This window comes from Panulirus ornatus, chromosome 15, assembly GCF_036320965.1.
Source record: "Panulirus ornatus isolate Po-2019 chromosome 15, ASM3632096v1, whole genome shotgun sequence".
NCBI classification, from domain to species: Eukaryota; Metazoa; Arthropoda; class Malacostraca; order Decapoda; family Palinuridae; genus Panulirus; species Panulirus ornatus.
This window is the reverse complement of record NC_092238.1, coordinates 29,354,519-29,376,247: the sequence shown is the minus strand read 5'-3', so window position 1 is coordinate 29,376,247 and position 21,729 is coordinate 29,354,519. Positions and strand designations below refer to the sequence as shown.

At 45.4% G+C, this 21,729-nt stretch overlaps 1 protein-coding gene across 1 annotated transcript in view; it reads left to right on the top strand.

Annotated features, from left to right (window-relative positions):
- The window catches only part of CenG1A (Centaurin gamma 1A), a 625,830-nt gene that overhangs the window by 10,842 nt on the left and 593,259 nt on the right, over positions 1-21,729 (top strand). The gene's annotated exons all lie outside the window — the stretch shown is intronic.

The following is a 21,729-nucleotide window of genomic DNA, read 5'->3' as shown; positions in this document are numbered from 1 at the left end:
TCATTTCACAGCGTCTGACACTGGGTGATGCTGGCGGACCCCACATGCCCCGTCGGCCGTCCAAGCCTGCGACACAGCTTGGGGTCCAGTCGCGGGAATCACCTAAGTAATAATTCAGCTTTGCCGGATCGAACGCCAAGAGCATTGGTTCAGGGCGCGTTGTGTGTGTGTGTGTGTGTGTGTGTGTGTGTGTGTGTGTGTGTGTGGAGGGGGAGAGAGATTTGAAGACGATGTGGGGGGTGACCGGAAGTCTTCAGCTTTCAACTTATTTCAGTAATGTCTTACCTAACTGTCTGAAGAGATATGTGGGCACTGACCCGTCTTATATATGTGTCTTCTGTACTGAGTACAGTCCCTGTGGACTCTGTAAGTTGACTGGTGTGATACTCAACTGTACATATGGGTACTGACTCATCCAGAATCCAGTACAGTGATTGTATCTCTGTACTGTGAACATATAGTGGCCTCTGGAAAATAACAGATATACTTCTGTGATGATTCCCCCCTTACATTTTTGCGTTTCATTATTTTAAGTTCCCCATCTACACACACACCAGACTTACGTGAGAGACCTTCATCATCAAGCAAGTTTATATTCCACATAACGTAGCTGGCCAGCCAAGTCTTGAAATGCAGCGTTGTTTATGATACGTACGTTTTGGTCAGCTGTTCCGTGTTGCCTTACTGTGTATCACTGACCTAGTTCTGTAAAGACTCGGCTTTTGTTATGTCTAGTTTTACAGCTAACATCCTGTCGTTAGTTGTGGAGAAACAGGAAAGGTGAACTTAATCGAGCCGTTGCAAAGCGTTGTCATTCCACACCGGGAGTAGAGAGAGAGAGAGAGAGAGAGAGAGAGAGAGAGAGAGAGAGAGAGAGAGAGAGAGAGAGATGGTTCAAGGTCTGGGTGTGCTCAGAATGGCGGAAGGACTCTGTTTTCCTGATATTCTTCGGCGGTTGGGTTAAGGGGGAACCTCTTTCCTTCAAAACTTCTTCTCTGTGGAGGTGTTGTCCCCTGGATCTCCACTAGAAGAGGGGTAGATTCCCTTTCCTGGTGGTTCTCCTCGGTTGATTCCCCACTAAATGAAGGTCGAGTCGTTCTTTGTCCTCCACAGTGGAGGCGTCCCTCAATGGATCCCCACTGTAAGAGAGTGGACTCCATCCTCTTTGCATTCATCAATGGAGGCGTTCTCCCCAAGAGTCTCACAAGTAGAGGATAGACACTTTGCTCCTAGTCTTCGTCCATGGAAGTCTCCCTCTTTAGATCCCCACTAGAAGGGGATGGACGCCATCCCCCTATTCTTCCTCAGTGGAGGAGGGGCCCCTTACCTTGGTTCCGCAAGAGAAGGGGGTTAGGTGTGGAGGTCATTGCAGACCCACTTTCCCCCTCACTCAGAAACTTGCTGACAACTGTCAACTTCAGCACTGCTGGGATCCCAAGTTATGTCTTGGTACAGTGTCATTGTCTCGTATGAGGAGTTCCACGCCACCAGGAACTGAAGAGGCAGAATTGCTTCATGTTAGTGTCTGTAAGTGCGATGGTATGAGTGAGTTGGTAGTTGCATGAATATTGGTGTTCGGGTATTATGCTATTTTCTCAGGTTTCTTACCGTCAAAATGGGTTATATGTTTATATTTTTTTTTGTAAGAACAGTGGCATTTAGTGAGAAACCGTGGACGTATGTCGTGATGATTGCTGTATGATAGTTAAATGTAATTACGTATTTCTGTGTCTTCTGCAATTATGGCCGGGAGCGTTTGCTCTGCACTTCATGCGTTCAAGTTGTGTTAATCTCCTGAGCTGGGCGGTGTGCAGCCGTACTGCGCGATGGCCTGGCCTTTGACATGACTTCCCTGAAGAGGAAGTGGCATACGAACAGTCGCTTCCATCTGCTAGCACAGCTTGGCCACTACCTGAACCTCTTCCTCTTCCTCCTCCTCCTCCATCAGTTTAGGGACGTGTCTGTGACCGGAAGTATACACACACACACACACACACACACACACACACACACACACACACACACCTGCTAAGGGGGAATCATCATCACATGGTCCGCCCGCCCGGCCTCTGGCTCGCCCGACTAGTTTTTTCGATCCTGATCAGACTTTCTTTCACCTGGGTAGGGTAGGAGGAGGAGGGCAGACCCCGTCGCACCGGTGAGCGGTTCGCTGTAAGGGCGGCTGGCTTCGGTGCCTCCCGGTGATGATGCTCTGTGATGGCTGGATCATACCACTTTTCCCTTCAGTAGACTAACGTTGCCAGGAAGCCCCTTCGTTGAGGCTTTAATGTTTTCCTTTTTTTCTCTCTCTCTTCCTGGAATCTATGCTTCCTTTATTGACACGTTCTTTACTGCATAGAATCTGTTCTCCGATCACCCCTCATATTTTTTTTTTTTTTACGTTCTGATGACGCTTATGATATTTCGATGGCAGCTTGATATGAAGGGAATCATTGGCTGGTGTGTGTTGTGAACATGACTGAAGACTTCACCTCATACACAATGTATGTGTGTGTGTCAGGCATGTGTCTCTTCAGTTACTATAATTATAACAGGCTTGCTTAATTCATTATAGGTACAACCCTTCACATTATGATTATTTACGCCTACAGTTGTTATTAGTGTCGGTTTACCTTGTATTTAGAACAATAGGATTCATTAGGATATATATATATATATATATATATATATATATATATATATATATATATATATATATATATATATATATATCTTTTTCTTTTAAACTATCCGCCATTTCCCGCATTAGCGAGGTAGCGTTAAGAACAGAGGACTGGGCCTTTGTGGAATATCCTCACCTGGCCCCCCTCTGTTCCTTCTTTTGGAAAATTAAAAAAAAGAAAAAAAAAAACGAGAGGGGAGGATTTCCAGCCTCCTGCTCCCTCCCCTTTTAGTCGCCTTCTACGACACGCAGGGAATACGTGGGAAGTATTCTTCATCCCCTATCCCCAGGGATAATATATATATATATATATATATATATATATATATATATATATATATATATATATATATATATATATATATATATAATTTCATATATGTTTTAGATACGATATGTGATGCAGTGTTTGTGATGTGAAAACTCATGATTTTATTCCATGTATGAACGTTACATATATTAAACGAGAAATGTCAAACAGGGAAATTAAGAAATTGAGATGTTCAACGAGGCCTTTTACAAGTCCAGAACGTCCTCGAGCACGACCTTTGACCTAATCCCGAAGTGTGGGGGGTCAAATGTCACACCATACCCAGGGTTCGTACCGTCTCGCTCAGAGAGGCTGATGTGAACACAAGGTTTAGAGGAAGGAAGATTATTAGTGAGCCACATTATTTTATACACACTTTCTCAGGCCCGTGGGCTGTGTACCGTGGAGCTTGTGGTCATGAGAATCTCATGGAAAATTAGAGGAGATTAAGCCAGCCAGCTCATGGATCCCTCAAGTGTTGCCATGACAACTGAACGTGCAGTACCACTTGGCTCAACCAACCCCCCTTCCCACGTACAGTAATCTCGTTTTGTCTCTTTGTCGACAAATGCCTGTAAGAGGAGATATCCGTATGGGGTGCTTTTGTTCCTCTGCTGGAAAAGGTTGCATGACGAGTGCTTGGTGGAAGGTCTCTTGTATAAAGTGCCTGGTGAAAGGTCCGTTGTGACGAGTGCTTTAGAGGAAGGTCTTTCTAGGATGAAGTGCTTGGTGAAAGGTCTGTTGCGACAAGTGCCCGATGTAAGGTCCCCTTTGACAAGTAAATGGTGAAAGGTCTCCTTGTAGCAAGTGCCTGGTGAAAGGTCTCGCGTAGCAAGTGGCTGGTGAAAGGTCTCGCGTAGCAAGTGGCTGGTGAGAGGTCTCGCGTAGCAAGTGCCTGGCTTGAAAGGACCTGCTGGTAGTGTGTGTTCTGTGACCCACACTTGGGGATGAGGTGAAGCACCACCACAGCTCGGGGGGGCTGGCTAGACGACAGCTCGGAGCTTGGCTCGAGTTTCCCCAGGAGTGCTCCTCATCGGGGGACGTGGTGGCCCTCTTTGACAGTTCTCATGAGCGAGCATTGGGCCTCATTCTTCTCATGTTCTAAGGCTTCCAACTTATTAGATATCGTCTCATTTACGTTAGCAGTTCCAGCGAGCAGATTTTTTCCCTGTCTGATTGTCGAAATGGCGTGAGGTTAGATTTGGTGGCCAAGTTAACTATGAGATGACGTATGTCAGCTGTCTTGTGTTTCGGTCGCTTGGAGACCAAAAGACCCTACCCCTCACGTGAAGGCTGCATTGAACAACAAAATAAGAAAGGTAAAGAAGCCTTCAGTTAAATTTTTTCTTTCATCGTTTTACGTAAAAGTGGGACCTGGAGTTATTTCCGCGTTACATAATCGTATTACCAAGCATGATTTTGGAAAATGGTTTACAGATAATGGTTGATTTTTTAATTTTTTTTTTGCACGTGTCTGTTATGTTCATATGTTCATGTTTCTGGAACCGTTCAGTCAGTGAAAGTTGAGTACGAAAAAGCACTTGTGCTTTTGAAAATACGATACACAAGCTCTCTCATGTCACTCACTCTGCTTTGTTGGTGCAATCTGTTGGTTCAGTCATCGCTGTTGGGACTTGGCAAACCCTCGTTTCAGACCCGATGGTGGAAGGTATTCCACCAGTACATCAGTCGTGGATGCTCTTGTTGTAAAGTGTGTGTGTAGGTGAAGACAAAACTTTTAAATTTTTTTTCCCCCCTGTATGTGGAAACAGCAGGATATTGATGTTATAATTGCCATACAAGATTGAACATGGAAGTACACACACACACACACACACACACACACACACACACACACACACACACACACACATGCAGACACACACAGAGGAATACGTTCAGTCACTGATGTTTGTAAGATCCTTGGTATTGTTACATATTCGTTGCTTTCAGATGGTTTAGTGTGTATGTATGTGATCGGTTGGAGAAAAAAAAAAAAGAAATAGATTTAGAGTACGCCGATTTAGTACAGGTTTATTAATTTGGTTTAACAAGCACCAGTCATGGTAAGCCATTCACTTGAAAAAAAAAAAAAAAGGAAATAGAAAAATATTGCACTGCTTTGGTGCTTCTTCACGTTTATTCTTAATTAACTTAGTATCTCTCACCCTTTGACCTTTTACCCTCGGAATTATAGCAATGGATGCAGAAGTCACTCCACGTTGCTAAACATAGTAGTGGATGCTGTCATCATCAACGGTAATGGATGCTCTCATCATCAACGGTAATGGATGTTCTCATCAACGCCGTTGAACGGTAATGGATGCTGTCATCATCAACGGTAATGGATGCTCTCATCATCAACGCCGTTGAATGGTAATGGATGCTCTCATCATCAACGCCGTTGAACGGTAATGGATGCTCTCATATCATCAACGCCGCTGAACGGTAATGGATGCTCTCATCATCAACGGTAATGGATGCTCTCATCATCAACGCCGTTGAACGGTAATGGATGCTCTCATCATCAACGCCGCTGAACGCGACGCGACGCGACGGTGTGACGCTCTTGAGCACGACGGCACGACGCGAACGTAAGTCGGGCCTCGGCATCCAAAGGGTCGCACCGTCGGGCGGTCGTACTCAGAACAGTCTAAGTTCAGAATTGGAACTATGTAGGATCTGACTAAATTAAGGCTACGTTTTTTTAAAAAAAGAGGTCGGAAATCATAACCATTTTTTTTTCCTTGAGTTGTGTGGAGTGATAAACGAACGGCTGTAAGTCTGAGACGTAAGTGTAGAGAATTTCAGGCCATATTCTACACAGGCTTGTAGAATTATATAGAATTTCATCCCATATTCTATCTGAATGATTCCCCCCTTGACCCAATAGCGATGTCGTATGCAGCCAGAGATGACCCGGTGTCAGGCAACATCTTCTTCCGTCTTCATCATGTCATCTTTCGCGTATCATGTCATCCATCGCATCTCACTGTCGCTCCCAGGTATCCCGAGTGACGGATATGTACGTGCCGGTAATCCTGTCCCATTCTTGCATCGCCAGCTTTAGGAAAAGTGGAAAAGTGATTGATTTTCCCTCCTCCCCCTTTTTTTTTTTTCGTAGAGTCAAAGAAGCACACGAACTGAGTGCGTTCACACGAGCGGCCGGGAGCAACACGTGGGCCGTGTGTGTGTGGGGGGGAGATCGATGTCATTTGCCAGCACGGGTTTTCAAGGCTCCGGATTGGCGGTGGGGGGGGGGGGGGGGGGGATGGTGAGGTTACCATCGGCTGGAGTCAGGGGGATTGGTCGAAACTTACCATGGTAGTTGGGGTGTGGGGTGGGGTGGTGAGGGAGGTGGGGTGACGACCGTTTGAGGTGCACGTACTTCTTATATTTAGCGGGAGCATCTTCGTAGTATGGCGTGGGAAATGGATAGATAAATCCGGAGGCTTGGGGACTGTAAGACGACAGAGTTTCGTCCGCTACTTTTCGGAGTGTTTTCACTCCGTCCGGGCTAGGTTATAGAACTACCCTCTCCATTCTCACTCCATCTGAGTTGATCTTTAAGCCTCTTTTAGTAGAAAAGATGGAAAAGTCTTTATTTCGTAGAAGAAAAGCTTCGCGTGAGTTCAGTAATATTTACCTCAAAAAGGTTTTGATGTACGTGTTTAGGCAAAAGCCGCAGCGAAGCGTGAAGTGTGGCTAGGCTTTTCACAATTGTCTCGCAACGTGTAACTACACTTAATTGCTAATTACTCGTTTATGAAGCTCTAGTGTTCGTAATAGGTTGGTGCGAGATATCATAGGTCGTGTTGTGGTTATTTATTTAATGTTACATATACATGGGACTCATTAGTTGCACTACCCCTTATAGCTGGGTTAAAGATATGTATAATCAGGGATATCGATACATAACAAAGATAGGATGTTATTTGTGAAACCTTGTATTTCTGTAGTTCATACTGAAGTACTCATTGCCTGCTGCGGGAGTAGTCTAGGGTAATTAGGTCCATGCATACTCTTGATTGCTAATCTCATTAGACACCAAACATTGCTGGCTATTTACAGATAGATTGATGGATGAAGGCGTTGAATCTCTGAAACTTTAGGTTATTGAACGAAAAAAAAAAAAAATAGATAATTTGATCACGTGAAACTTACACCTTCCGATTCTTCATCTGTAACGGGATAAGGTATTGGGAGGTGATGTGTAAGCTGGTGAACAGTGAACAGAAGCCTCTTAATCCCACGGTGAGCGCAGTGAGTGTGTCACTGAACGGTTCTTGTAGCGTGTCTTGAACTAAAACCTCGTTAACGCTTTCCACGCCATTTTGTGGAGGCGACCACAGTCATCGTGGTACCAGCTGAACTCAAAGCGAGAAATAAGTATTGTAAGTACAAGGGGCTCACACTTGCTGGATGTTATCCTATCCCTAATTGTAGCTTGGTTAAATTCTTTACCTGTTTACCTGTGCTTATATATATGTATATATATATATATATATATATATATATATATATATATATATATATATATATATATATATATATATAATCCCTAGGGATAGGGGAGAAAGAATACTTCCCACGTATTCCCTACATGTAGAAGGCAACTAAAATGGTAGGGAGCGGGGAGCTGGAAATCCTCCCCTCTCGTTTTTAATTTTCCAAAAGAAGGAACAGAGAAGGGGGCCAAGTGAGGATATTCCCTCTAAGGCTCAGTTCCTATGTTCTTAACGCTACCTCGCTAGCGCGGGAAATGGCGAATACGTATTGTACACAAACCCCAGTGAAAACATCTAATACTAAAAAAAAAAACCCACTGGTCACGATTTACGAGCTCTGTGGCGTTGCAGGTTCTTCTGTGGTCAGGCTAGGCGAGTGTTAGTGATTAGTGATAGTGTGTTACGAGGGAAAGAGTTTTTGCACTCGTATTCCTGCGTCGCTTAACCTTGTACATATTCGTGTTTTTTTTTTTTACTCCTTTGTGTGTATACACACATACTCGCACGCACACTCCAACGTAAGCCAGGTACCCCTTTTATCGACCAGCCCCAAGGGGAGGAAAAAAAATGAACACCTTGGTTAGGTTTGGGCCGATTGCCGAGCCCAGGATTCGAGCCCACGGATGGCCCATTGCTGACTGATGCATAATAACGCCATCCAATTACTGTCTTGTTGGGAGACATCTGATTTATGGTAAGTTTGAAGGTATTGTTTAATGATATATTTCTTTTTTTTTATTGTCCATACAAATGTCTGATATTAATACTTATTACTTGTGTGCTGTGAATATGATACATTTTACATCTGCGTTTGTTCTCTCTCCTCTCTCTCCTCTCTCTCTCTCTCTCTCTCTCTCTCTCTCTCTCTCTCTCTCTCTCTCTCTCTCTCTCTCTCTCTCTCTCTCTCCCTGTGCCCTGCCAGTTTACATAGGTGTTGAGCAACTGCTTAAGATTTGCTGCCTCCTCTTGTGTTGCTGTTGCCCAGGTCCAGCCGGGATTCAAGAACGATGGGATGCTTCAGCCATTGTCCTTCATCAAATGAATTGTAGGACATGATGAATGGTCCTTGTAGGATGATCCTGTTGGAATCTGTGACGGATGTCTGACTCAGGAAAAAAAAAATGGTCCTTTTAGCGTTGCTTTTGTTAGAGTTTTCAAGAATTTCGTTGACGTTTCTGTGCTCGAACCAACTCGCAGTAGCCTTTCCCCGTAAGTGTCTTACTTCGTAAACCAACTTACTGTTAATACACCACTGTCCTCCACGCTCCTACATCCCTATCCATCGCAAAACATCATTGCATGCGCGGATTTCTCTCCATCACAGGACAGTCTTAAACCCTTATCTTTATTTCACTGTACGCTCGTTTTCTATGCACAGACCCCCTACCCACCGTAACTTTATACAACAAACGCACATACACTCACCATTTATTGCGGGAACAAATGCTTGTCTCTAAGGTTAACTTTTCCCCCCCAGAATATAAATAAATATATATATATATATATATATATATATATATATATATATATATATATATATATATATATATATATATATATATATTTCGCGTTGAATTGGCCATCCTTACACAATATAACAGATTTTTGGAGCACTGCAGCGATCCTAGCATTCTTGAGATTGTATTAGATTCCCTCGCCATTTTTAAGTTTTAGCTTTCATGAAAACGATACCGTAAGTTCCCTGCCGTCAAAATTAATGACATTAAAATTAAGACGATATAACACTCGGAAACTGACCGTGGGAAGCTGAATTTTTGTGGCATCGTATGTTTGCGTCGTTCGTAGTTCTGTAGAAAATATTCAGACTTGGAATTTCTCAGAAATATACATTGTTTGTGAAGACGAGTTTAATGGATACGCTTATTAGTAAGCCGTGAGGTAGACGACGGGCGCCTTGCATTACCTTACCTCCGTGGATGTGCATCGTGCTCTGCCCAGCTGCGTGGTATGAGAGAGAGGAGTGGGACAAGGGGACAGGGGTCCCACAGGTCGTTGTTGTGGCCCCAGCCGTTGTAAAGCTGAGTAGGAGGGGCGGCAGAGGACGGGGGAGGTGGAGGGTCCTCCGTAATGTAGGTGTGGCCTATCTTTTGTAATGAGGTTAGGTAGGGTGGATGAGCACCGTGGATTATCGTTTCGTGCCCCGAGCCTCAACAACGAAGGGAGGGCGCAGAGGGTTAGACAAGCTGGTGTGTGTGTGGCTTTACCTGCCGGAAAACGGGTTGCATGGGGGGTATGGTAAGGTGATGCGATGCACTTCGTGTAAAAGATGGATGCAGAGGTGGTGTGATGTGTGGGGCTCACCTGATAGAAAGAGGGGCGCACGGGTTAGGAAAGGTGATGGGGTCCTCTTATAAGGGGGGGGGGGGGAAAGGGGGCGTAGAAGATAGTAGGTAAGGTGGTGTAATCCACCAACTGTAAAGGATACAAGGGGTTGGTGTGATCTTCCTGGTGTGCAAAAAGAAAAGAGCTGCAAGGGCTTAAATCACTTGGTGTGGTCTCCTTTTAAAACAAAGACAAAGGGGGCTACGCAGGATGGTGTGTGGTGTCCAGATATTGTAGAGGTGTGCTGATGAGAGCAAGGGCAGTGTAGGTGTTTCATGTTATTCGCCAGGCCTTAAGCTAGGTTAGGGTTCATTGTCTTTTAGACGACCGCGTCGCTCCTTTTCCCCATCTGAGGCATTTGAAAAGAGACATGGTGGTGGAGGTGGTGGTGTGTGTGGTGTGTGTGTGTGTGTGTGTGTGTGTGTGCCATCTCTTATGACCATAGAGGGAGGCAGGAGTTTTAACAAGTTGGTGTCGGCCAGCTGTGTGATGCTAAGGGGCACACGGGGTTAGAAGACCTGGTGTGAGCCAGCTGCTGCTGTTGCTGCTGTACAGGGGGTGTGTGGGGGGGAGTGAGTGAGTGAGGAGGAGGAGGAGAGAGAGAGAGGGAGGAGGGGAGAGGGGGGGGGGGGGTCGGTCGGTGCGATCAGAACTGGTTTGTGTACTTTTTCTGGCGAGCGGAAACTGACGGAAGCTTCAGTTGAGTTTATATGAAGCGCAGGTTGTTGTTGTTGTTGTTGTTGTTGTTGATGTTGCTGCTGTTGCTCGGTTCATTTAACATTGTTGGTGGGCTGGACGCCGCATTGTTGATGCGTCGCGTGCATTCGCTTCCAGCGAAACTTTTTTTTTTGTGTGTGTGGAGTCGGTAATCAAATTTTATGTAATCAAGCATGGTAACGTTTATGCCTAATATTTCCCGGTATTTGATCGTAGTCTCGAAATTCGTATCGGGGGTGAAATGTATATGGAAAAGTAGTGTGCAAGGTCTTGAGGTAAACAAGGGGTTTACTTTGATGCTGTTGGCCGGGACAGAACGTTTCTCTTTACGTCGAGACCCCACACCATGGACGAGGAAGAGGGTAGTTCAGGCCTGGGGGAGTGTGTGTGTGTGTGTGTGTGTGTGTGTGTGTGTGTGTGTGTGTGTGGATCAGATGGACACACCCGGCGCGGAGCATTTAAAGGCGATGGCGGTGTTGGTCCGCGTCAGGGACGTGGACCATCGGAGCCCTCCCCGAGTCGGGTAGGTTATGACCCTTGCCTTTCCCCCCCTCCCTCCTCTCTCCCCCCCCACCACCCTCCTCCCTCCTCCCCCTCCTCCCCTCCTCCCCACCTCCCCCTCCTCCTCCTCCTCCTCCTTGCCACTGGTCGCTGACGGCGTAACTCGTGCGAGACCTGCCATGTTTGGTGGCGGCGGCCCATTCACATGTTGGTGGCCCTCCTTCCTCCTTCCATGTGATTCATACTCTGCAGGGAGAGAGAGAGAGAGAGAGAGAGAGAGAGAGAGAGAGAGAGAGAGAGAGAGAGAGAGAGAGAGAGAGAGAGAAGGGGGGAGGAGGGTGGCCACGGGTAGGAGGATGGGATGGGAGGTTACGGGTCGCGTAGGTTTATGCCCAAGATGTTCGCTGAAGGTCGGATGACGTGTGCAACTTTCTTCAGGAGGTATTGTCGGGTGATGCTGGAGGGTCGGTCAGTGGGGCTCGAAGGAGGAGTGAGTCATGGTAGATGAGGGGGATGAGCCATGCTGGAGGTGGGGTCGTGTGTGTGTGTGTTTGTGTGTGTGTGTGTGTGTGTGAGTCATGATGTTAGGGAAGGCACAGATGATCCTTTAGCGAGTGTGAGGAGTTCGGTGCGTGTTGTACGTAGTGTACATTGTACTTTCCCTGGGTGAAGGTGTGGAGGGCTTCCTGAGGCGTGTTGTTCATGTTGTACTTTGGCGTTTGGAACGTGTGTTATCCAGGGTGCACTTTTTTCCACTCTCTCTCTCTCTCTCTCTCTCTCTCTCTCTCTCTCTCTCTCTCTCTCTCTCTCTCTGTATCAGGTGGGGGTGGGGGCATTTCGTGTGGTCACGTCGTAATCGTTCATCTACATCTACGGATGGCAGAGCTCGCTCATGCCCTTAGGGTTTGGGGGGTGGGGGAGGAAGTGGGATGTTTTATGGGGTCACGGCGTACTCGTCCTTTAAGGGGAAGGGGTAAGGGAGGGGAGGAGGTGGGGAATACATGTGGCTATAGCCTTCTCATTCTCTCACGGGAAGGGGGATAGCGTGTGTGACAGGTCGCTTGTTATCTCAGGGGAAGAAAGGGGGTTTGGGGGGGGGAAGTGGTAGTGTCGGGGCACTTAGTTTGTTTTTTTCTGGGGGAGGTTGCGGCTCGTTCCTTCTCTCTGGGGAAGGAGGAGGTGGCGCTTGGTCAGCTTCCCACCTTCTCTGGGGGGGGGGGGCGGGGTTAGGTATTGTGGACACTAGGAAACAAGTCATTTTACTAGCCTCAGGATGATATAAACATACAGCCACTTTGTAAGTTTGAGAAATTATGTTTATGTTGCGAATGAAATAGGAAATTTATTTGTTAATGTGTTTGTTCGTGAGTGAGGATTATATAACACAACTGAGTATAAAGCTGAGCACTCAGAACACGACTTGGTCTCTTCGTGGTATGGTGACCTGACCACTGGCTTGACCCCTGAGGGTCTGACAGGTCAAGGGAGGGGTGTGTGTCATCATACCCAAGGGTCGTCCCGTCAGTTGGTTGAGGGGGGGTATAAACACAGCTGTTATGTTGACGTTGGAGTGCTCTGTGGGGGCGGGTGTCTGGTCTGTGCCACGCCTGGTTCAGACATATCGACACTGGAAGGTGTGAATCAGTTGGTTTCCAAGGATGTGTCATCAGCAGTGACGCCAGGGGGGGACAACGACGTGCAGACATACCGACCCGGCCCAGTGTGCAGACGGTCGATCTTCCTGGGGAGGAAAATGTACCACAATCCTCCCCACTCGACGGGGTGGTCAGATGTCGCTGGGTCTGGTGACGGTCGATTATAGGGGAGTGACTTGGTCACACACACACACACACACACACACACACACACACACACACACATATATGAAGAGCCAAAGATTGTTGAACTGAACTTGAGCTTATCCCTCATCAAAGCCCATCAGAATCCCTTCCTAACCTAACCTAACCTAATCTACCCTAACCTTACCTAACCAAATCCAACCTTAACCTTACCTAAGCTTAGGTTGCAGTCCTTTTGACCCTAAACCTAAGAATACTAATTTTAACCTATTTCGTCATATTGGGACTTATATTACATAATATTTTAGATTCAGTTTGCGCGTCGAAGACTCAGGAGTAGATCTCAAACAGGTTTAGGGTAACCGAGAAAGAGAGAAAGATGAGTGTCCTCGTATATCCACAATGGGCAGGAGCACTTTGTTTATAGCTCAGGAAACACCTTGCAGGCGGACTGCCACGGTGGCCTGGGGTTTTTGAGAGTTTCTAAAGTCCCGCCTGGCCTGGGTATGGAGTTGATCCAGTACCCTCTCTCTCTCTCTCTCTCTCTCTCTCTCTCTCTCTCTCTCTCTCTCTCTCTCTCTCTCTCCGACGGTGAGATGAACGAAATGATCATTTGGTTGGCTCGTCCGAAATGTGTGTATAACCGCCGGGTAGGAGGTGCTCATAGTTTTCTTTTACGAAATTCGTTTCTTAGAAAATGGAACGTGGTAGTGATAGTAACTGATCAGTAGAACATCTGTTATTTATGGAAGGTATTATGGAAGGTAAGGGAGGAGGAGCAGTTGCAGATTCTCATATGATTATTATTAGCTTTTGAATGACACATGGGACTAATTAATTAATATTTACCGTGAGATTTAAGCTGTTCGTTGTTGAGAAAAATATTCCCAGAATTGTACCGTCTAAGTTAAAAATGAAGATTTGTTTCAACAAATGTGTGCGAATGCAGCAAAGTTAATGTATGAACCCAATTTACGTTGCAGAGATGTACATAGATCTTAACAGTAAATTGTTCCGTGTTTTCCCCTTATCTCTAACGATAGGTTGTTTACTGTGTTAAAGCCTTTCGGTTCCTTTGGTTTTTTCCTCTATATCCTGGTTCTTGAGCGACATAATAAGACCTAAAACTGGTAGGCGTGGCATTGATTACCGTTCTTGTGGTATGCAAGGAGAGAGAGGTTTAACACTAGTGTTGGCCCCGTCTCACTTAAACTCTTAACCCTGCGTATGTATATACGTATGGATGGTTTAATTGCGTATCGGCTCAGTGATGATCGTCAAGCCAGACTGGTCCTTACACAAGTCAGTCATGCAGAGTTCCCTCCCCTCCCTCACCACTGACAGTTACCATGTAAAGAGTTGCCAGACATTGCCTGTTCTTCCGGTGAGCAGATGCACAAATGTGTGAAATTCGCTTTCTTTCCCTTTTTTTTTTTCCAAGTCGTAAATCATCGCCTTGTAATACCAGCGACGTGGGAATAAATGAGGAGAGAGGAGCTACGGATGGTGGAGGGAGGGAGGGTGAGGGAGGTCGAGGGCGCCAACGCGCTGAAATATTATAATAGCCGGTGGTGGTTGTGGTGAGGCGGGCAGCGGCGTTGTCCATCTATAGGGGAGAAAGAATACTTCCCACGTATTCCCTGCGTGTCGTAGAAGGCGACTAAAAGGGGAGGGAGCGGGGGGCTGGAAATCCTCCCCTCTCGTTTTTTTTTTTTTATTTTTTTATTTTTTATTTTTTTTTTTTTTTTTTTTTTTTCCAAAAGAAGGAACAGAGAAGGGGGCCAGGTGAGGATATTCCCTCAAAGGCCCAGACCTCTGTTCTTAGCGCTACCTCGCTAATGCGGGAAATGACGAATAGTATGAAAAAATATATATATATCTTCAGGCGTCCGTTGGTGTTTTGATATCGCACGATGTGTTTAGTGGTGTGTTAATGACCGTGTTGTCGAGTGCTGGTGGGCTGGGCCTTCCATCTCACCAGATGCCTCGCTTGTTACTTTTGATATTTTAGAAGTGTTGTTGTTGTTATTATTAATGATGTTATTATCGATATTAATGATAATGATAATTACAATAATAATAATAATAATGATATTATTATTATTATTATTATTATTATTATTATTATTATTATTATTATTATTATCATTGATTTTCTTCTTCTTCTTCTTCTTGTTCTTCTTCTTATTATTATTATTATTATTATTATTATTATTATTATTATTATTATTATTTTAGAGGAAAATGTAAGCAATAATAATCATTTGGGCTGTTAAAGTGAGAAGATTGTTAAAGAAGCAGTCTTAACGTAATGGCTTAGGCTGACGAATAAGCGCAAATTATATTGATAATGTTCTCAGTGATTGGGAAGGGTCTGCCCTTGTAGTAGTTTGCTGAGTTGTGAGGCCAGACTGCAATCATGTCGTAAAAGAGATCGTAGGTGTTAGTTGGTGAAGGTCGTGACCATGGTTTAGGAGCTTCCTTTCGAACTGTCAGAGGAGGTGCAGACGATGGTCAGAGGGAGTCGTAAGGGTCATTATAGTCATCTCTTGATATATGGTGACTTGTTTTGGTGTAGATACTGCATTGTCACTTACTGTGTATAGCCCAGTCAGACGCCAATATTTTTCGTGTACTCTTCAAGCACTTGCCCAGTTTACAGACTTACTCAGGTTGCGATATCCAGCGTAAAGACATTAGATAAGATAATAGATATACGCGACGTACCTTTAGTGATAGTAGATACGAAAGTGTCGTTTAACGTGAGTGAAAGTATGCAAGTCTGGAAGAATGCGAATAACAAAGGGTTTCATGTATAAGAGATGGGGCAGACATTGAGAGACGTGTTTGTTTACAACGTTAGGAACGGAGGCGAGGTAAAGTAGGCATCAAACGGGAGCAGATGGATTGACGAAGCGAATAAGAAGAGCAATAAGACTTTGAGAGAATGACGCGAGTGAGTGAGTGAGTGAGATGGTCACTGAAGAGGAGGTAAAGCTGCTACAGTGGGGTGGTTCGATAGACTTTGTATCAGAAGCTTAGGGAAAAGTGATTCCGGTGCCTGATGATTGGACGAAGGCAAGTAATTGTGCTACTGGTAAGGAGAATAGTAGAAGTGAGTGTTAAGAGTTAAACGGGATTGAATCCCTTTAGCTTATTTGACGAGATGATTGGTAAGATAGTGTATGATCGTGTTAAAAGGATTCGTGAATCCCTCGTAGTTGGCAGGACGAGTGGTAAGATAGTGTGCATGATCGTGTTCAAAGGATTAGCGTATAGTTCATGATCGTGTTCAAAGGATTAGTGTGTAGTGCATGATCGTGTTAAAAGGATTCGTGAATCCCTTGTTGGTGGTGGACAAAGGCGGGATTTAGGATGGGGAAGAGGGTGTGTTGCCCGGGGTTTTGCATGCCAAGTAGTGTAGAAAACCGTTGGAGAAAGAAAAGAAGTACGCGTCTCTTATGAATTTAAGAAGGTCCTATAGTGAGGTTAAGTAAGAGAACACTTGAGGGGGAAAGTCGTGATAATGAGGTTAGATTAGAAAGCGCTTGGGGAAGTTAAGACTGTATAGTGTGTGTGTGTGTGTATGTGTGTGTGTGTGTGTGTGTGTGTGTGTGTGTAGAGAAGACTTCTGTACACTTTTGAAGTTATTATGGTTAGCAGTGCATGTGTGTGTGTGTGTGTGTGGGAGAGTAAAATGGCGGAATGAGCGAGTGATTTGAAAATAAGTGTGGGAGTGTGTCAAGGCTGTGGGATTAAAGTTTGGTTATTTAATTTTTTTTTTCTTTTATGGAGGGGACATTTCGTGGGAAGGAGAGCGAAGTGCGTTGATTTATTCATTCACTAATGATACTACTTCGCCCGAGGACGAACGACAGAATGGATGTTGCAGCATTTTGGTGTACGCAGGTGATTTGCTGTTAGCTAAAAGTGAGAGAAAGAACAGTAACTCTCTCTCTCTCTCTCTCTCTCTCTCTCTCTCTCTCTCTCTCTCTCTCTCTCTCTCTCTCTCTCTCTCTCTCTCTTGTGGTGGACGGGTGCACCGAGTACACAACAGTTACGTAACTGTTCAAAGGAATGCAAACAGCAACAGACACTTTAGGTTTCTTCAAGGCTGTTTGACAGAAGAGGATCTGAAGCGTAGAATTTCCTGTGGTAAGAGAAGACGAGAAGCAAGACTCCTGGAAAATATGCCTAAGGACTTTGTATGTCACTGAGGAAGGACAGATAATGCCAGTCGTGGATTCGAGTGAAGTATTCGTTAAGTCTGTCCTTAAACGTGTCTGTGTTCTTTCTTTCCACTCGTGTGATTCATGAATCATTGAACAGTGGGTTTTGAAGAAGCAGTACCTACCTGTTCGAAGGAGAACGTTTGCCCACGAGCGTGTATCCATAACTACTACGAAGGAAGTCAGACAAATCTAGTCGTAGACAGGCGTGTGATCGAGGCTACAGGAAGTAGAAGGCATTAAGAGAAATATATTCAAATCTTAGGGCATTTCAGCAAGGAAGATACCCAGGGATGTACCGAGATGATGGCAGACAAGGATACACAAGTGTTCAGAAGAAGAAAACGAGAAGAAAGACTATTCAGTGCAGTGCACGGAGATGTCAGAGACGTATATGGTCAGACCTTAGAAACGTTTAAAAGAAAACTGGATACGTGTTTAAGGTCAGCCCCAGACGAACCCGGATTGACGGAGTGCATGGCAGCGGAGAGAAACAGTTTAGTTCAGCAAACAAGACACTTTGGGGGGTGGGAGCGGTGCGCGGTAGCATAGGCTATGCCTTTCTGTGGCAATGACTCGTCGTAGGGAGGGGCTCGCTCGCTGTCTGGAGATGCCGTGTCCCTATCCTCCCCATCTTCCTTCACCCCTAACTGGCCATCATCCCATCTTTCATCTTTCACAGCGTTTAGGGACAGATGAATGAAAAGAAGCTTCATTCAGCTTCCTGTGGCGTTGGTGCTTGTTTTTTTTGTTTTTTTATTTTCCAAGGGATTAGTTTGGAGATGGGGAGGTGTCTGAGGTGGGGTGGTTAGTTAGTATGGGGGATGGGGAGATTAGTATAGGGGTTTAGGGGATGCAGGATGAGGGAGATTCGAATAGGGGATGGATGGGGAGATTAATAGGTGTTGGGTTCGTAGGTTAATGGGGAGTTTAGTGTGTGGGAGGGGGGGGAAACGGGGAGGTTAGTACGGGGTGTGGTGGGGAGTACTGGGTGGTGTGGTGGAGGTTGTGGGAGGGGAGGCAGTAGGCAGCGGTCGGTCCAGCAGCAGTAGGAGGGAGGCCTCACCACCCGTTCGTTCACCTTCCCTCCCTGCTCACCAAGTCTCCCTCATACACACACATCATGGTGTCCACCCTCCCTCGTCGCTCGCCCGGTACTTCAGGGTGGCTGAATGTCGTTCACCCTCGTCGTTCGCCCGGGATCTTCGAAGGGCGTGTCTCATGGGTGCTGTTCACCCTTACACCGTTAGATCTAGGGTGCGTCTCGTGTCGGGGCGTTCACCCTTCCTGGCTTAATGTTGTCTGTGTTGGCGTTCACCCTCCCTGCTTAATGTTGTCTGTGTTGGCGTTCACCCTCCCTGCTTAATGTTGTCTGTGTTGGCGTTCACCCTCCCTGCTGAATGTTATCGTTACTGCTTCGTATCTCGTTGACCCACCCTGCTCGTCATGATAATCTCTGCTTGTTCATCCTTCTTGCCCATTGTTACCGTCACTGCTGCTTATCTTATCATCGTTTGCCCTCCCTTCACAGTGTTACCAAGTCTGTATCTTTTTTTTTTCTTTTTATCTTGTCGCTGAACCACTTTGGACAGTGTTACCAGTATCTTGCTTCTCTCATGTGTCGTCTACTCTCTCTCTCTCTCTCTCTCTCTCTCTCTCTCTCTCTCTCTCTCTCTCTCTCTCTCTCTCTCTCTCTATCACTCTCTCTCTGCTTTCATCAACCAGGTTCCGACCGCAGCGTGGCAAGGGCTTTCAGCCTTTGTCCCAGCGGTTCCGCAACCAATTCATTCCTGGGCGTTCCTTCTCCCGTCTCCATTCCTTCTCCTCCCTAGGGCCATTCCGGACACCATCCACCCTCCTCCCGTCCTTCTTTTTTTTCCTAACACCTGAGCCTATTCTTCCTCCTCTCCCCCTCCCTTCCTTCCCTCCCCCTTCCTCTTATTATGATTCTTATGCTCTAGCCCAGCTTTTTTTTTTTTTTCTGTTTTTGATACGATACTAACTGGTTCACTTGATCCTTTGTGCATGACGCTCAAATCTTTGAATGCGAAGGCACGGCCTGTGATGAGCACGGCGAAGCTTCGACCGTTGGGGTGTGTGAGTGGATCGACCCTCTGACCCGACCCTTGTGTGTGGGTCAGGTTAGGAGCGACGCCGTCATATGTATAATGGTCGTACTGGTCGTGCTCAAGTGGTCTCAGTGTCTTGCTCAAGGGTCGCACCGTCGTGCTCAAGGGTCGCACCGTCGTGCTCAAGGGCCTTAGCGTCTCGCTCAAGGGTCGCACCGTCGTGCTCAAGGGTCGCACCGTCTTGCTCAAGGGTCGCACCGTCGTGCTCATGGGGGTAAGATTTCCCGCGTATATTACCGCTGTAAGAATTACAACCGACAAAGCAACGGCTCGAAAATTCCCCTCCCATTTTTCATCCAGCATCCCTGAAGGTCGGTGGAACGGAATAGCACGACCTTGTGTGCCCTAACGTGTAGTGTGCCGATAATACGGAGAAGGTTCTGCGGTCGTAGTGTGACACACATCCGTAATACATAACGTAGAGCGGGCAAGAACTTGCACCTGAGGGGAGGAGGATCATACACAACCAGAGAGTGTATTACGGAAGAGGATACACGACGCGGGAGTGTAAAATACGGGAGGGCGCGTCGGCAGGCGGGAATGCATGCGGGAATGTGTGTACCACGCAAGAATATGCACCGGAGAGTGTATTAGAGTATATAACATTGTATTAGAGTGTATTATTTTGCGTGAATTGTTCGTAGTAGTGTGGGGGGTTGCACTGATTAAACCTCTTTTTTATGTGGCCACAAGTGTTTCTGTGATATGATTCTTATTTCCGTCCTGCCTGTCTTAAAGGAGAGAGGCATACTGGGTCACCTTTCATATGTTCGTACGTGCGTGTCGCCCTCACGAACAGTATGTCTTAAGGGCGGAGTGTTGGATACGAAACAAACTTGTGGCTCCAGGTTCTGCATGCGAAGTTCTACGGTGGGTTACGAACTGGAGTTTGGAGGGTCAGAGGTCAAGGTTATGTGACTTTTGTGTGCCGGAATGTACTACATGATGTGCTTGTTTGCGTGTCATGATTGTTTACGTGATATGTCATGACTGGGTAACTGCATGTAAATCCGAGTTGTACCATAGATGGCACTGGAAAAAAGTATTTTTGTTTTGTCTGATCAACTTCTGGGGGGGATCTAGGTCAAAGGTCAAGGTCACAGTGTGACACGCATTAGCGGTCACCAAACCGTAACATTGGTGGGGGGTGGGGGGGGTGTGACAACTTGTTACGCAAAAATGTACTTTTTTTTTCGTAGTAACTGTGACATGGGAAGTACTTAGTGATTGTAATAATGTGTGTGATTAGCCAGGAATGTTTAGGACCTCAAGTATTGATTGGTTGTTCGAAGCTAGTAATAAGGGTACAGTTATAACAGAATATTGGTTGTTCGTTGCTGGTTGTTAATAAGGATACGTTAACAATATTGGTCGTTCGTTGCTGGTTGTTAATAAGGATACGTTAATATACCCGTGTTTATCGTGGATGACTCATTTTTTGTTGTGACTATATGTATGTGTGAACGTTGGAGGACGTGCCTGATTCTGGTTATCATGTGGTTGTGATTCGGTTGTAAATACTTCCAGTCTTTGTGTCTCTTGTTATTTTGTGAGTATATTTACGAATGTAGTTACCCGTACTGTACGGGAAGGAGTTTGACCCGTGTGTGTGTGTGTGTGTGTGTGTGTGTGTGTTCTGTGCCAGTATTTTTTTTTCCTACCTTTGATAGGAAATTTAACTTGTTAATTTTCTTTTCTTTTTTTTTTAATGATGGAGGATAATAACCTCTAAACGGACAAGAAATAATTGGAATTCGAGAACATTAAGTGGAGTGTACTTGTTATAGAATCCATGAACAAATTTTGACGCAAATTAAAGTCATGGGTCTGTCTGTCTGTCTCTCTCTCTCTCTCTCTCTCTCTCTCTCTCTCTCTCTCTCTCTCTCTCTCTCTCTCTCTCTCTCTCTCTCTCTCTATGTGTGTGTGTGTGTGTGTGTGTGTGTGTGTGTTGTTAGATGCTGCACATGAATAGTTTAAGTCGTACGTGCTCGCAGGTTTAGTTGGTGGATTTGATGTGTGACGACTTTGTGATATGTCTTCAGTTGGGATTGTAGAACAGGCAGGTCTGCTTATACGGCCGGATTATTATTATTATTATTATTATTATTATTATTATTATTATTATTATTATTACATTGTTGTTGTTGTTATTATTATTATTATTATTATTATTATTATTATTATTATTATTGTTGTTATTATTATTATTATTATTATTATTATTATTATTATTATTATTATTGTTATTTACCTCAACGAGTTGTGGGAGAGGAAGCGAGAGCTGCGTCTAGGCATAACATTACCCTTGGACGCGTCTTGAATTCGTCGATATGTTGTGGGGTGGCCACCTCTCCTGTGCGCTACCCACAGGTTTGCCTCGTTTATTTTCTACGTTTTTGACATCCCTCTTTCCGTACTTCTCCTGATCTTCTTTCATCCTTGCTTCCTTCATCTTTCTCCATCCTTCTCTCACCGTAAGCGAGTATCTAGGTAGTGAGGATGTGAAATGA